Source organism: Oncorhynchus masou, chromosome 3, assembly GCF_036934945.1.
Source record: "Oncorhynchus masou masou isolate Uvic2021 chromosome 3, UVic_Omas_1.1, whole genome shotgun sequence".
Classification (NCBI taxonomy): Eukaryota; Metazoa; Chordata; class Actinopteri; order Salmoniformes; family Salmonidae; genus Oncorhynchus; species Oncorhynchus masou.
The window spans coordinates 24,184,834-24,200,379 of NC_088214.1; the positions used below are offsets into that span (position 1 = coordinate 24,184,834).

General features: G+C 43.4%; 1 protein-coding gene across 8 annotated transcripts in view; it reads left to right on the top strand.

Annotated features, from left to right (window-relative positions):
* Positions 1 to 15,546, top strand: part of LOC135513143 (zinc finger protein 521-like) — a 188,855-nt gene that overhangs the window by 122,111 nt on the left and 51,198 nt on the right. The gene's annotated exons all lie outside the window — the stretch shown is intronic.

A 15,546-nucleotide genomic window follows, 5' to 3' on the forward strand; every position in this document is an offset into this window, starting at 1 on the left:
GCTAATTGTGGATGTCGGTGGTGCTGATAGCTGTAATGATCTCATCTGTCTGTGTGCGTGGAGGTGGAAGGACCATACAGGACTCCTCCGGAGAGGATAACGCCCTCCTTCAGTGTCAACAGGGTTAACTATCTCTATAATGAAATCTGCAAAGTCGTTAACTTCTCCTCATTCTTTCTTTTGCCCCTCTCTCAGCTCTTTAGCTATACTCGTTATTTTTCACTTTTTTCCAATCCTCAGCTGTTTACTCACTTCACTCGTTTTTATCTCAGTGTTTTTTCATCAGTTAATATTTAGAATTGATCAGGTCTCATCATTTTACTTGTCTCATATTTTCACTCCTCCGCTCTTCTCCTCTTCATGAGCTCTTCTCTTGTCCCATTGTCCAGCAGATGCTCACTCATTTGGCTTGTTTCTCTCGCTTTTTCTCAGTATTCACCCCACCTCTCATACCCATCTCCTCTCATTGCTGTTTGGCCTTATCTCTCTTTTAGCAGCAGCTTATTGATATTTCCCCTCCTCCCCTTCTCCCCCCCTCCTCCCTCTGCCAGGGTCAGGCCGTTTAATATACAGAGCATGCTTTCTTCATCTGAGCCTTCATTTTCTACAGGCTGCTTTGACAGACAGGTCCCCCTTCTCCCTCTGCATCCATATCGATCACGGCGGCAGGCGCAGGAGAGAGAGGGATGCAGAGAGGGAGAGGGAGAGAGAGAGACAGAGAGGAGAGAGAGAGAGGATGAGAATGTGAGCGAGAGAGAGAGAGAGAGAGAGCCCTCAGGACAGTGGTGGTAGAGCAGACACACAGAGGCGGGGGACGAGGGGATGGATGGAAGTGGTGGACCATGGGGAGTATGGATAGAGAGACTGAAAGGCCTGCTACTGTTGAGAAAGGAGGGAGGGGACAGGTTGAGACTCAGATCACATTAGCCTCCTCAGGCATTTTCTGGATAGGGAGAAATGGGTTGGGGGCAGTTGTCTGTGAGACCCAGTCTGTCCTTGTAAACATTTATACCCATTAAGATGGACTCAGTGATACAAGTCTGTATCCAAATTATCCAGTTTACCCGGAGAGGCATGTCTGTCGGAGGGGCAAAATTTCTTGCAGTTATTCTTTGAGTTATTCACCACCTGGATTCAGTCTTATGTAGTAACATTTGAATTTTTTTATTTTTTACATTGGATAAAAGTAGAGACTCAGAGCTACAAAATGGTATATCATACACGTTTCATACACAATTGTGGAGGAACAATGGGAAAGTAATTCTGCTTTGAAAGTTGTTACACTTGTAAACTCAGTTTTGAGAAAAGGGCCTTTGAATGTGGTGGTACCTACTGGAGAGCTCTCCTTTGTCTACACCCATTCAGCATTGTTCGCACCCTCTTAAGCCAGCCCCACACATCTCTTTAAGGATTCACATGAAGTCATGTGCTAAACAGTGAGTGGAGTAGTAAAATTAAGACTAATACTGGTAGTAACCTACAATAAGGGAAATTCCAGGTAAACAGAAAGTGTCCAGATATTGCTAAATATTAAATTACACTTACTTATTTATTTATTATTTTCACCTTTATTTAACCAGGTAGGCAAGTTGAGAACAAGTTCTCATTTACAATTGCGACCTTACAATTGGCCCTCCGATTTGACACACTGAACTCTATCAGAGATGTAGTTGGTGAACCAGGCGAGGCAATCATTTGAGAAACCAAGGCTATTGAGTCTGCCGATAAGGATGAGGTGATTGACAGAGTCGAAAGCCTTGGCCACTGCAGTTATCACAATTCAGGTCCACACATGTTTCCCCAACTCCGTAGTTGGTGAAGAAATGGAGCATGTAGTTGATGACTGTGCTGCTGCCTTTTGCTTGCTTGGACCAGCTCTCTTTTTGATGGGAGCCATTGGACCATTCTCCTTGTATGACTGGTGGAGGAGAGTCAGGCGTGTTCTACTGATGCTTAAATACAAATTCCAGATACAAATATTTTAGCATTTATATACAATAGATGCGAAATGGCATTCTGAGAATGCGCCCCCATAGCATCAAGAGGTTAAATACAAATTCCAGGTACAAATATTTTAGCATTATTATACAATAGATGTGAAATGGCATTCTGAGAAAACATCACTAACATTACACACAATTCAATCATACACGATACTAGCAATACAAATCGATTGTCATAGCTAAAGTTAACCACATAAATTAGGTTCAACATTAACGTTAGCGAGCAAGCTAGCCATCTAACCACAGCTAACTTTAGCTAGCTAACAGCAAGTTTTAATTTTGGGTCTTTTGTTTAGACATGTCATGTTAACGTTAGCTAGCTAAAAAAGAAACTATAATCCCAATCCATAGAGTAACGTTACTAGCAATACAAACCGATTGTCACAGCTAAAGTTATTCAAATAAATTAGGTTCAAACCTTTTATGGCTGCTGTCCCTGTACAGGGATCAAAATCAGCGGAAATTCCAGAGCGCCAACTAATAGTACTCGATACAACTCAAACTTTCATTAAAACACAAATGCAGGGTACTCAATTAAAGCTACACTCGTTGTGAATCTAGCCAACATGTCAGATTTTTAAAATGCTTTTCGTCGAAAGCATGAGAAGCTATTATCTGATAGCATGCAGCCCCTAGAAACACACGAAGGGGATGTAAACAAAAAAAATAGCGTAGCCGGCGCTACACAAAACGCAGAAATAAAATATAAAACATTCATTACCTTTGACGAGCTTCTTTGTTGGCACTCCTATATGGCCCATAAACATCACAATTGGGTCTTTTTTTTCGATTAAATTGGTTCATGTATACCCAAAATGTCCATTTATGAACACCGTCAAATCCAGGAAAAACTCTGTTTCAAAACGCAACGTCACTTTTTTTAAATTACAAAAGTTGCCTATAAACTTTGACAAAACACTTCAAACTACTTTTGTAATCCAACTTTAGGTATTAGTAAACGTTAATAAATTATCAAATTGAAATGTAAATGTAAAATGATCACGGGGCGATCTGTATTCAATAGCAGCAAGTCTTGAAATCGTCGTCCATTTTCTCCCTTTCATAACTTCCTCTGGGAGACTCGACGACAGGAAGTGCCTATTACTCATTTGACCAAGGATTAACTTCAATACAATTCACAACACTGGTGACATCGTGCGGAAGCTGTTGGAACAGTAAACCGGTCGCTATCTATTTTACCTTGCCATAGACAATACAGAGACTGGCGGATTGATATTTTTTTCGTGATTTTTGTGAACAGGTTTCCTTGGGATTTTGCCTCCGACACACGTTCTGTTATAGTCACAGACATCATTTAACCAGTTTTATACACTTCAGAGTGTTTTCTATCCACACATACCAATCATATGCATATACTATATTCCTGACATGACTAGGATGTTGAAATTTTGCGCGATTTTTTATAAAAAGCTGAGAAAATTCGCAGCATCCTTAACAGGTTTTTAATGTTGGCTAGCAAGCCAGCAATCGAACTCCAGGGGGCTTGCGAATCATACACGTAAATTAATGTTATCTAGCAAGCCAGCCATCTAACCTCAGCTAATGTTAGCTAGCTAACAGCAAGCTTTAACTTAGGGTCTTTTGTTTAGACATGTCACGTTAACGTTAGCTAGCTAAAAAATAAACTATAATCCCAATCCATAGAGTAACGTTACTAGCAATACAAACCAATTGTCATAGCTAAAGTTAAACAAAAAAGTTAGGTTCCTTGTTAACATTAGCTAGTAAGCAGCCTTCGAACTCCAGCTGGCTCACTAACAGCAAGCCTTAACTTGCAACGAAAACAACATTCTGACAATATTAGAAACGTATAATATCTGAAACTGTAGCTATACATGGATGAAAGCTTCACGGCAGACTGCAACCCTTTTCATTAAATAACATGTCCTGTGTCATTTCCGTTTAGTTTGCACAGCTTGTTTAGCCCGTTGTGTTCCACTGATTTCAAAACTAGGTCAACTTCTTCCGTGACAACAATACTGTTGATCACCGTTTCTTCCCCATTACTTGCATCAGAAGACTCTACAATATCTTCTTCGATTGAAATGTTTTTACCCAAATCAGGGATTTCCTCATTGTCTGATTAATTTTCAGAGTCAGAGAGTGTTGTAACGGGTTTCTTCCAACTCCTCCTCTGACGAAGAGGTGGAACAAGGATCGGACCAAAATGCAGCGTGGTTCGTTAGATACATCTTTTAATAAAGATGAAAATACGTACAATACAAAAACAACAAACGTCGAAAACCGAAACAGCCCTGACTGGTGCAACAAACACAGAGACAGGAACAATCACCCACAAACACACAGTGAAACCCAGGCTACCTAAATATGGTTCCCAATCAGAGACAATGACTAACACCTGCCTCTGATTGAGAACCATATCAGGCCAGACATAGAAATAGACAAACAAGACATCCAACATAGAATGCCCACTCAGATCACACCCTGACCAACCAAAACATAGAAACATACACATAAACTATGGTCAGGGTGTGACAAGTGTCAGCATGGCACGATCGTCTTCCAGAAAGTAGTTGTCGTAGTAGTGACGTTGTATTAGTTAATCTGACGACTGTTGCTCATCGAATGATTAAAAGTTTATAATTGCGTGATTAACTGAATCCCCAAAATGGGGATTTAAAAGAGAGAGAAAAAGAGAAAGTACACAAGAGAAATATACATTTGGGTGAATTTGTCAGCTATGTTTATTCTAACCCTAGCCTTGCCCCAAACTGCTGCTCTTATGGGTCAGAATATAAGGATGTAATTACGTGGGGAAGGTCTCTGTGGATTCTCCGCGTGGACCGTCCAGGCTGCTCAATGACGCACTTCTCAGGCGCACCTCTCTGGTCGTCCTCACGATGTCAGTGTCCTTTTGGCTTAGAAGTCTGTTCCCTCACCCTTGTTCTGGAAGGGCTCTTCTGAGGAGAGACAGCTCTGTAACTCAGAGCTCACAGCGTAGGAATTAAACAGTGTAGATACCACGATTCGATGAGAGATGGAGGCTAGGGGGTTCGACTTGAATTCACCCACTTAGACGCAGCTACTCATCCGTAGCTTGTCTTCAATCTTGTGTTGCGTTTTGGGTTAGTTGACTTTTTAGACCTCGGCTGCAGCTTGGGTCACGTAGTCTAATCTGTAAATTCTTTACTCACAGGTTTTATACCCTCGTGTCAGAAGTGGGCCTAACCACCTTTAGGGCCCTTCTCTGGGCATACCAAGTTATGGGCAAGGTCTATATTTTATTCAAATCCAATTTTAGACAACTAACTTCGCATTTCATCTTTACCAAAACATTCTCTTTGATTTGGACATTTTTTATACATCATACAATGTATAAATCAGAGATTATTTAAGTTATTTGTTTTTGTAAACAAAAATGTTTTGACAACTATTTTTCTGGTTTTCTTATTTTGAAACAGTACAGCGCAGAACGATATCAATAGTGTCAACAGATGTATATCTGGTAGCTGGGAAGCAAATAAGAGATGTTAGGTGCAACGTACTGATCTCCTGGAAGGGATCAGCTGAGGGTACTTAAGAATTTTCTTAGTACCTCTAGGTTTTTATCTATTCGGTGCTGGCTAGCACCCCTTCTATTCCCATGGGGGGAGTGTACAACTTGATTTGGTTCCGGTGGACCCACTTTAATGTGGCGTTTTGTCGACCTTTGCTGATTCTTATCTGGTAAGCTACAGGTGATAGCTTCACCACAATCTTGTGTGGCCCCGTCCAGTGGGGCAGGAACTTTGTTGCGACGCCTGCGTGTTTGGTGTATATGTAGTACCACACCTTATCCCCGACCTCGAACACCTGGTGTGAGTCCTTTTTGTCGTAATAGGTCTTGTCACCTTCTGCACTTCTTTCCAACTGTCCTTGAGCATATGCAAAGGTAGTCTAGAGATGGTTCCGCAGGTCGGTCACGTATTGATGAGCCGTGTAGGCCGTGGCTGTGGCGACATCTCCTGGTTGGTACAGGAGATGCAGTGGAAGCGTCATTTGCCGGCCCGTCATCATCTCGAAGGGTGTTATTCCTGTAGACCTGTTGCGTGTGGCTCTGATCACCATCAGTACCAATGGGAGTTTGAGGTCCCAATCTTTGTGGTTGGCTTCCACATACTTCCTCAAGATTCTGACGTTTGGTTGCTCCTTTCTATCCTGCCCGAGCTCCTAGGGTGGTATGCTATGTGGAGTTTAGCTTTGACTCCCAGAAGCCTCCACAGTTCGGTCATTACAGCTGCCGAAAAGTTGGTTCCTCTGTCGCTGTCCACGGTTTCTCCTGGCAGGCCGAAATGACTGAAAGCGTGGTTTAGCAAAATAACGGCCGTGGTTTCCACTGTGTCATTGGTCGCCGGCAGGCACTCCACCCACTTTGTGAATGCGCAAGTCACTGTGAGGAGATACTTGTTGCCTCTGGACGACCTGGCAACTGGGCCGACTCAGTCGATCTGGATCGAGCTCCAGGGGTAAGACACACCCTTGCGTTGTAGGGGTGCTCTGTGAAGTGGCATGGAGGGTTGAAACTGGCAGCAAACTGGACACCCCCTCACGTATTGTGCCACGTCTTGGTCTATGTGAGGTCGCAATGTTTCACATGTAGCCTTGACCCCCCTATGGCCTCCACATGGCTCGTCGTGGGCATGGGCTATCATTATCCCCCTCTGTGTTTTAGGAACCACCCACCTTTGAGCGGTGTCGGTTTCTGAAACATACACCAGTAGGTCATCTACAAGTGTGAGGTGCTGTTTAGTTGCGTACAGCGAACGCAAGTTGTGTGAACCTGCCAAAGCCAGTTCGGACACTGGATCCGACAGGAACGCCATCAAAGTGGCGAGGGACTCATCTTGGTGTTGCATTGCTACCAGATCGCTGTTCAGGAATGAATGTGTCAGCAACACATTATGTTCGTGCAAAGACATTTTCTGTGGTGCTACATGGCTACGCGTTACCGCAGACACCATAGCTTCCTCAGTGTTTTTTTTTCGTCTCGAGCATCAAACACCCAAGGGGTGCCGTGAATTGATTTTGCCATGCTGTCGGCATGGTCGTTGCCAAGTTTGTCATGACCAGGTCATTTGGAGTGTCCTTTGACTTACTTCCAATACATCTGTATGTCGTGTTTGGTGATGAGGTCATCACAAGCTAGGATGAGCTCTTTGTTTGTCAACTCTTTACCACTTGAAGTAGTCATTTGCTTTTGTTTTCAAAATGGAAAGTGGCATAAGAAAGTGAGTCTTGCGTAGTTTGAGTCGGTGCAGGTCACCAGTTCTGACAATTCATGTTTCACCGCCGTTGGCAAGGTGATCAACACACCAGCCACTTCTGCAAACTGGCTGGTCTTGTTGCCAAGCTGAAATTGAAGCGGTTTGCACGGAATGTCGTTGTGCCATACCAATCTCACCCCAGCTTGCAAGTGGTCTAGATTGCGGTAAGAACAGCCATCTACAAATGCCATCAGCATTTCAAGACACGCGTTCTCTTCGAAGTAGAGATGGTTCGAAGGCAATGGCGGAGCGATGTCACGCGGGGGTGGTGCGGAGTCGGTTTCATCGTCACCACAGCGTTGACACACCGCCATGGCACTGCCCAAAGGCAGGTTTTGCGCTTTTGCGTAATTGATTACTACATCATTGCTCTGTAGCGCCATAAGCCAAGCCGCTATCCTGCTGTTGTGTACAGAACCCTCGTGGATTCGTTGGCTTTTCAGAAAAGTCACAGGCTGGTTACATGTTTCTATGATCACCTTTTGTCCGCCGACATAACTGGTGAAGTGTTTGACTGCCCAGACTGTTGACAGCAGCGCTTTTTCGCAGTCTGAGTATTTGTGTTCAGCAGGTTTGAGTGTTTTGCTCACGTATGTCTTGGTTGTATTTTTGGTACAACCCAGAGCTAAGGCAGTGCTCTGAGAGACCGACTTCCAAAAATAATGTCTTGTCTTTGTTGGGGTATACCAGGCAGGGTGCCTCGCAAAGCAGGTTTTTGAAGGAAGCCACAGCTTCGTTGTGAGTGACATCCCAAACAAATGGGGTGTTTTTCTGAAGAAGATGAGTCAACGGTTTTGACAAGACGGCATAGTTTTTGATGAATTGACGGGAGTCTGGCATTGCCTTGTGCAGGAAGATGTTGAACTCTGAGGGGGAGTTCACATACCCGAATGGGCAACGATTGAACGTGAAGAGCTTGTTCGAGAAAGAGAAGGCCAACTTGTGTTGGTCACGAGGGTTGACTGTCATGGTCCAGAAACCATTAGCCACGTTGACGGTGGAAAAGTACTTGGCGTTTGCTTTAGAATGGGCCACATGGGAGCGCTGTATGTACTGTTACATTCCCTGATTATCCGTTTAGCTAATAAGGAATCGATAATCTCTTGTACCGCTGCGTATGCTGCAAGTGGGATTTTGTATTGTCTAACAAACGTAGGAGTTGCTCCGGGTGGCGTAGGAATACGCACCACATGGATACCTGTAACCCCGCAATCCAGTGAGTCTGTTGACCAGATCTCACTGTGTTTGTTAAACAATTCTCTCAACTGATGGCGTTCATTGTCATTGACAAGAGCATCAGCCTCCGACAGTAGTTGTATTACCTGTGCATGGAAACCAGGATATGGTTCGGTGACATTGTGCAGGTTTTCATCGGGTGGTGATGGCATGTCAATTTTGGGAGAGTCATCGGTTGTTACCTCACAAGAGTGTACTTCACATGCAGGAGGAGACGCGATGTCATCCTCCGTGATGATGGAGTATATTAACTGTTGAGGATAGGGAGACGCTAGCACCTCAACTGGCCAATTGCCTGGGGAAATGCAGAGCGCCAGATTCAAATAAAATGCTATAAAATTCAAACTTTCATTAAATCACACATGTAAGATACTCAATTAAAGCTACACTCGTTGTGAATCCAGCCAACATGTCAGATTTTAAAAATGCTTTTTGGCGAAAGCATAAGAAGCTATTATCTGATAGCATGCACCCATCTGAACCAGTAGTAAACAAAAGAGCTAGCGTCGCAGGCGCTACACAAACGCTGAAATAAAATATAAAATATGCATTACCTTTGACGAGCTTCTTTTGTTGGCACTCCAATATGCCCCATAAACATCACATTTGGTCCTTTTTTTCGATTGATTCCGTCCATGTATACCCAAAATGTCCATTTATAAAGCACATTTGATCCAGAAAAAAACAGCTTACCAAAACATAACGTCACTGCCAAACATTTCAAAAGTTGCCTATAAACTTTGCCAAAATATTTCAAACTACTTTTGTAATGCAACTTTAGGAATTTTTAAACGTTAATAATCAATCAAATTGTAGACGGGGCAATCTGTATTCAATACAGCAAGTAAACAAACCTTGCTCCTTTTTTCGTCTTGCGCAACTCTGAACAGTGTAACCTTGTTCCAGGATGTGCTTTTTCTTCTTGCACAAATGATTAACCTCAACCAAATTCTAAAGACTAGTGACATCCAGTGGAAGTTGTAGGAACTGTAAAATGGTCCGTATCAAATATCCCTTGGCAAAGACAACAGAGGGAACGGTCAGATGCAAAAAATTAAAAAAAGAACATGGATCCCCGCCAAGTGGGGGAGCATCTGCACTCTCCTGTGGGGAATTGTGGGCCGAAAGGCCAAGAGGAAAAGTCAAGCTGTGGTTGTGTTGGCGATGAGGCCCCAATTCACTATGGGCCGAATGGCCAAGAGAAAGAGGCTGAAATCTCCTGTCATCTACATTCCCTCAGTCTCTGAGCTCCGGATGTGAGCTAGGTTGCTTGTTTTGGTTGTCCCGCGATAGTGTGTGACTGTTCTGGAGTTCCTCCAGATGATACCTAGGGGTGGTGTTCTGCTGCATCGCAGAGTCCACCTGGGAGTTGACGGTGTTTATTTTAGACACGTAGGTGTCGCCCTTGCTCCGCTCGGCCTCATACTTATCTGTCATGGTTTGCAGTGAGAGGTCCAGAGTGTGGAGTGAGAGATCCAGTGATGCGATGTCCTCCTTTTGTTTAGAGGTCGCCTTTTCCAACTTTCTCACCTGGTCTTTCTCATCCTTCATTCAATCAGCGACTTCAATGAGTTCTGCTGTTTTGTCCTCCAACTTGGTCATTGTGTTCATTAACTGATCGTCTTTGGTCTGCAGCTTTTGGAATAGAGCATTATTGCTTTGAGTGGTTTCATTCACAACTGTTTGCAGGGCATCAAGTTGCTCGCCCCGGTTTCTAGCTAGCTCGTCAGATTCATCTAGTTTTGCGTGGACTTCATCGTATTTAGTTTTGGCTAAAACGGACTTGGTCAAGAGTTTGTTCGCGTTCTTTGTTATAAGTGTTCCAATTTATCTGTCCTCACACACAGTTCCTCAGCTAGCAGTAGCTTCTCCTTTTTGGCTTTCGATGCCAGCTCCCTGGTTCTCTCCACCTGTGCTTGAACTACCAGCTTCCTCCTCGTGCCTCTGCTGGGCACTGAGGTACTGGTGCACTGTCCATCTCTGCTGGTGGGCATAGTTGAGGGCTAAACTGGAGAGAACCTTTACCAGGCCTCCGCCTGATGGTCTATTTTGAAGAGCATCTGTCGCAATGTCTGCATTTTTCTCGCTTATGTTATCGACATCTAACATTTCCAGCCCCTCGGCATAGTTAGGATTTGCATTGTTGCTGAGGTCAGCAATCAATCTTTCCGTGGGTGAAGGTCCACTGATTAGAGGGGAAATGGGTGGAAACCCATTTGATTATCAGTAATCAGTTATTTCAATTTATGTAATGTTTGGGTTTTTGAGTTGGAGGCTGCAAACACTTTGTAAATGTCAATGTTATTACTGAACTTGCCAAAACAGAATTAATTGATTAAATCGATTTTAATGATAAATCTAGCCTGTATAGGCTATTTGGGAATTTGAACTTTAATTCACCTGAAAGAGTTGCTATCTCTAAGTTAACATTGAATAGTTTAACTATGTCTCATTGGTTAGAACACATTAGTTTGCGTATTATTTAAATAATCAACCTGGAAAGGAAGTGTAGCAATTTAATGTATTATTAAATTGAATGAGCCAATGATATCCAATCAGTTGAGACTGGCTCGATATCGTACAGCATAACCTGAATTATTTAAAATAATTACTGGTGATTCTTCACCACCGGAGGTCACTGTTAACTGCTAAAATCGACCAGGTACCAGTGAAGGTAGAATTTCACAATGCTGTAAAAAGGTCTCCCTAAACACCATTAAGCTGGTAAAACAGATTTAATTTATTAATCAATTTGAATGATTAGTCAACCCTGTATAGGCTACAGGAATTAGCTTTAATTAACCTGAAATATTTGCTATATCTAAGTTAATGTGGAACAGTTTAACCATGTCTCATTGGTTAGAACACATTAGTTTGTGTACTATTCCAATAACCGAAAGGTAGTGTATCAAATAAATGTTTTGAAAAATTTAAAGACAATATTATCCAATCAGTTGAGACTGGTTTGATATCCTACAGCGTAACCTGAATTATTTCATGAAAAATGGCTGGCGATTCGTCGCAAGAGGTTACTGATAGCGCAAGCTGAGATCACACAGGATTCCCGCCTGGTGCGGGAATTCACTATGAACAAAGGGGAAAACAAAAATGGCTGCTCCGCTTTGTTAGCTTAGCATCTGGCGCAATGCTTTCTTGCGCGGGGTTTCCACCTCGCCGGGTTTGCTAGGTGACGTCTTACGTTCAACCCTTATACTCTTCACGTTACCTAACGCGAGAGGTAGAGAGATAATGACTTTGCTTCGGCAAACGAATATATCTACTCCAATTTTCCGTAATGGCTGGCTCATATGTCCTCTGCTCTAGGAATTGCTTATGACGGAATCAGGTCGCTCCTGAAAGCGATCGACAGAAATAACACTAAGTTGGCCCGACTAGTATTATACTTAGAATGCCTGCATTGGCTGGTACTTATGCCCTGGCTCGTAGCATTCAGTAGACCCCCCCTACACACTGGCTTTCGTCAGAAATACAACAGGGTGGTACTCTTCCGACCAGTATCTGGGTGAAATTGAACACACACACGCGCTTCTCTCCCGCACTAGTCCTGCCTATAGCTATTAATGGTATATATGTATCTTGCTACACAATTGGTATGGAATTAACCCAACAGTACGGCCTAGTCCTCTCTTAGAATCCTCACAGGGGGTGCCAATATGTCATGACGTTGTATTAGTTAATGTGATGACTGTTGCTCATCGAATTATTAAACGTTTCTTATTGCGTGATTAACTGAATCAAGCAATTATTAACTCATTAACCTGCGGCACCGTGGGAAAAATAAATTTTTATTGAGTTTCTATTTCCCAAATTAACTCAAAGACTATCCGAATATCGATTCGAGAGAGAGAAAAGAGAAAGTACACGAGAGAAATATACATTTGTGTGAATTTGTCAGCTATGCTTATTCTAACCTTAGCCTTGACCCAAACTGCCGCTCTTATGGGTCAGAATATAAGGATGTAATTACGTGGGGAAGGTCTCTGTGGATTCTCCGCGTGGACCGTCCAGGCTGCTCAATGACGCACTTCTCAGGCGCACCTCTCTGGTCGTCCTCATGATGTCAGTGTCCTTTTGGCTTAGGAGTCTGTTCCTTCGCCCTTGTTCTGGAAGGGCTCTTCTGAGGACAGACAGCTTTGTAGCTCAGAGCTCACAGCGTAGGAATGAAACAGTGTAGCTACCACGATTCGATGGGAGATGGAGGCTAGGTGGTTTGACTTGAAATCACCCACTTAGACACAGCTACTCATCCGTAGCTTGGGTAGAAAAATATTTATTTGTCTTCAATCGTGTTGCGTTTTGGGTTAGTTGACTTTTTAGACCTCGGCTGCAGCTTGGGTCACATAGTCTAATCTGTAAATTCTTTACTCACAGGTTTTATACCCTCGTGTCAGAAGTGGGCGTAACTGCCTTTAGGGGCCTTCTCTGGGCATACCAAGTTATGGGCAAGGTCTAGATTTTATTCAAATCCAATTTTAGACAACTAACTTCACATTTCATCTTTACCAAAACATTCTCTTTGATTTGGACATTTTCCATACATCATACAATGTATTAACATCAAACATATTCTAGGTAAACTGTTGACCTTACAATGTTTTCGTAATAACGTCATCTATTAACCTTTAAAAACACAAAAATTACATACATTTTCATATTCCATCTATCGTCATGACCACCATTGTGGCTGACGGAAACCATTGTACCAAAGTCCCTCTATTTCATGTTTAATGTTCTGATGCTGGTTCTCCATAGTAACAGGACAAAAGGAATTTGTCTGTGGCCTAAGATTTACCAGGGGCGTGAGGGGTCATAAAACCCCCACATCTTCAGACCCCTAGATCTCTCCTCCCCTGTTGGGGTTGAGAGATAATCTGTAGGGTTGTGGTCTCCTGTAACCTGACCTGATCAGGACAGTCATGACATAGTCCTTTACAACTTTTTCCCACTGACCTTTGTTGATAGCGCCTGATAAATTCAGGGCAGCAATGTTATTGAGAGCAGTAGCAACATATCTGCAGTTCTCCATGTCTAACATTATATCTTTAGGAAAAACTGCAGTAGAAAGGTTAATCTACGCATAACGAAAAGCTAATTTTAATGATACAAGATGCTACACTGCAGATCAATCTGAAACTCATCTCTCGGCATGTCCAGCCCACACATTATCATGGCTAGTGGGAAGGTTCCTTACTTTTTCTTTGGCTAAACCAACTAGGTTCGTAATTTAACAACTTCATTCGTATTTAAAGATGGCATAAAGGTTTGTTATTAAGGCACATGAATGTTCACATGTTCGAGAATGCATTTCTGCCAAAAAACCTCTCTCCTGTGAAGTCGTGACTTGCGACATACGCCTAGTTTCCTGAATCGGGTCACTATTACACTCTAGTCTGGTGGAGGTAGATCCAATTTACAAAGCCAGGAGAATGGACAGACGATAATGAAACGGTAATGAAAAACATAGGTAATATAGTAAAGATAGAAGATGAAGACAACTTTGTGGAAAGCTACAGTACAGCTCTGCAAATGGCAAGTTGTGAATGTAAGATGAAAGGATGGAGAGAGGGAGGAGAAGGGTAAGAAAGCTGGGGAACGGAAGGAGGGTAAATGGGAGTGGAAGCGAGGAGAAGAGATGAGAGGAGAGGAGAGCAAAGAGGTCCATAAGCCCCTGGATGAGGAGATAGCATGAGGCTGACTCTCCCAGGACAGCTTTGACAGGTTTCAGAAGTGGGGGAGCCTGCAGCTAGAAGTGTCTGCTCTTCCCGCACCATTAGGAGCGGCTGCGAGGGGCTGCCAAGGAAAATGTGATTGGGAGTATTAAGACAAACAAAACAGGAGAAAGTGTTGTGGGTGTTCCCCCCTTTTGTCACAGTGGGCGAATGAAAGTCACAAAACTCCAGGAGAAAACTTTGTCTTTTATTGAAAATAGAAAGTGATTTCTGGAGTCCATTCCTTTCATTCCTTCCATGAACTGCCAGTCTCTTCTGTTGTTGTATCAAACAAAAGTTTAAAAATTGCATCCCAAATTAAGCTTATTACTAACAATGAAATTACACCAATCTGAGAGTACTGACTCACGTTGCAGGAAAATCTATAGCTGTCCTATCATGAACTCCTGGGTGTGAAACACATGTAAATAAAACAGATAAATAAATACATAAAAAAGATGAAAGGGAGAATACAAGCAGGATCAACTTTTCTCCCACAAACAGCTTAGTATTGGTGATGTATGTTCAGAGAGAGTGAGAAAGAGAGACAGCCTGCAGAGAGCACCGTCCACACTGCCAAAATAAAGATGAGTTGGGGCCCGTGCTGAGGCCCGTAGTAAAGGAGACGTCTGCCATGGCAGAGGCCCCTGAGATCTAATCAGAGGGCTTAATATCCCCGACAGCCAGGAGACCTTGGCCCCTCTGCCCCGCCGCCTCAGCTCAGACCAGCCCCCTGCTCACTCATTCGGCCTCCACTCACACAGCCAGACAAGTCCACAAAGTCGTATTCCTCGCTCGCTCTCTTTCGAACACACTTGTTTTTTTCCACTCTCTCTCTCGCTCTATTCCCTGTCTTTCTCTCTCCCTCTCTTTCCCTGTCTCTCTCCCTCTCTTTCCCTGTCTCTCTATTTCCCTCTCTTTCCCTGTCTCTCTCTCTCCCTCTCTTTCCCTGTCTCTCTCTCTCCCTCTCTTTCCCTGTCTCTCTCTCTCTCCCTCTCTTTCCCTGTCTCTCTCTCCCTTTCTTTCCCTGTCTCTCTCTTTCCCTCTCTTTTTCTGTCTCTCTCCCTCTCTTTCCCTGTCTCTCTCTCTCCCTCTCTTTCCATGTCTCTCTCTTTCCCTCTCTTTCCCTGTCTCTCTCTTTCCCTCTCATTCCCTGTCTCTCTCTTTCCCTGTCTCTCTCTTTGCCTGTCTCTCTCGCTCCCACTATTTCTTTGTCTCTCTCTCTCCCTCTCTCTCCCTCTCTTTCCCTGTCTCTCCCTCTCTTTCCCTGTCTCTCTCTCTCCCTCTCTTTCC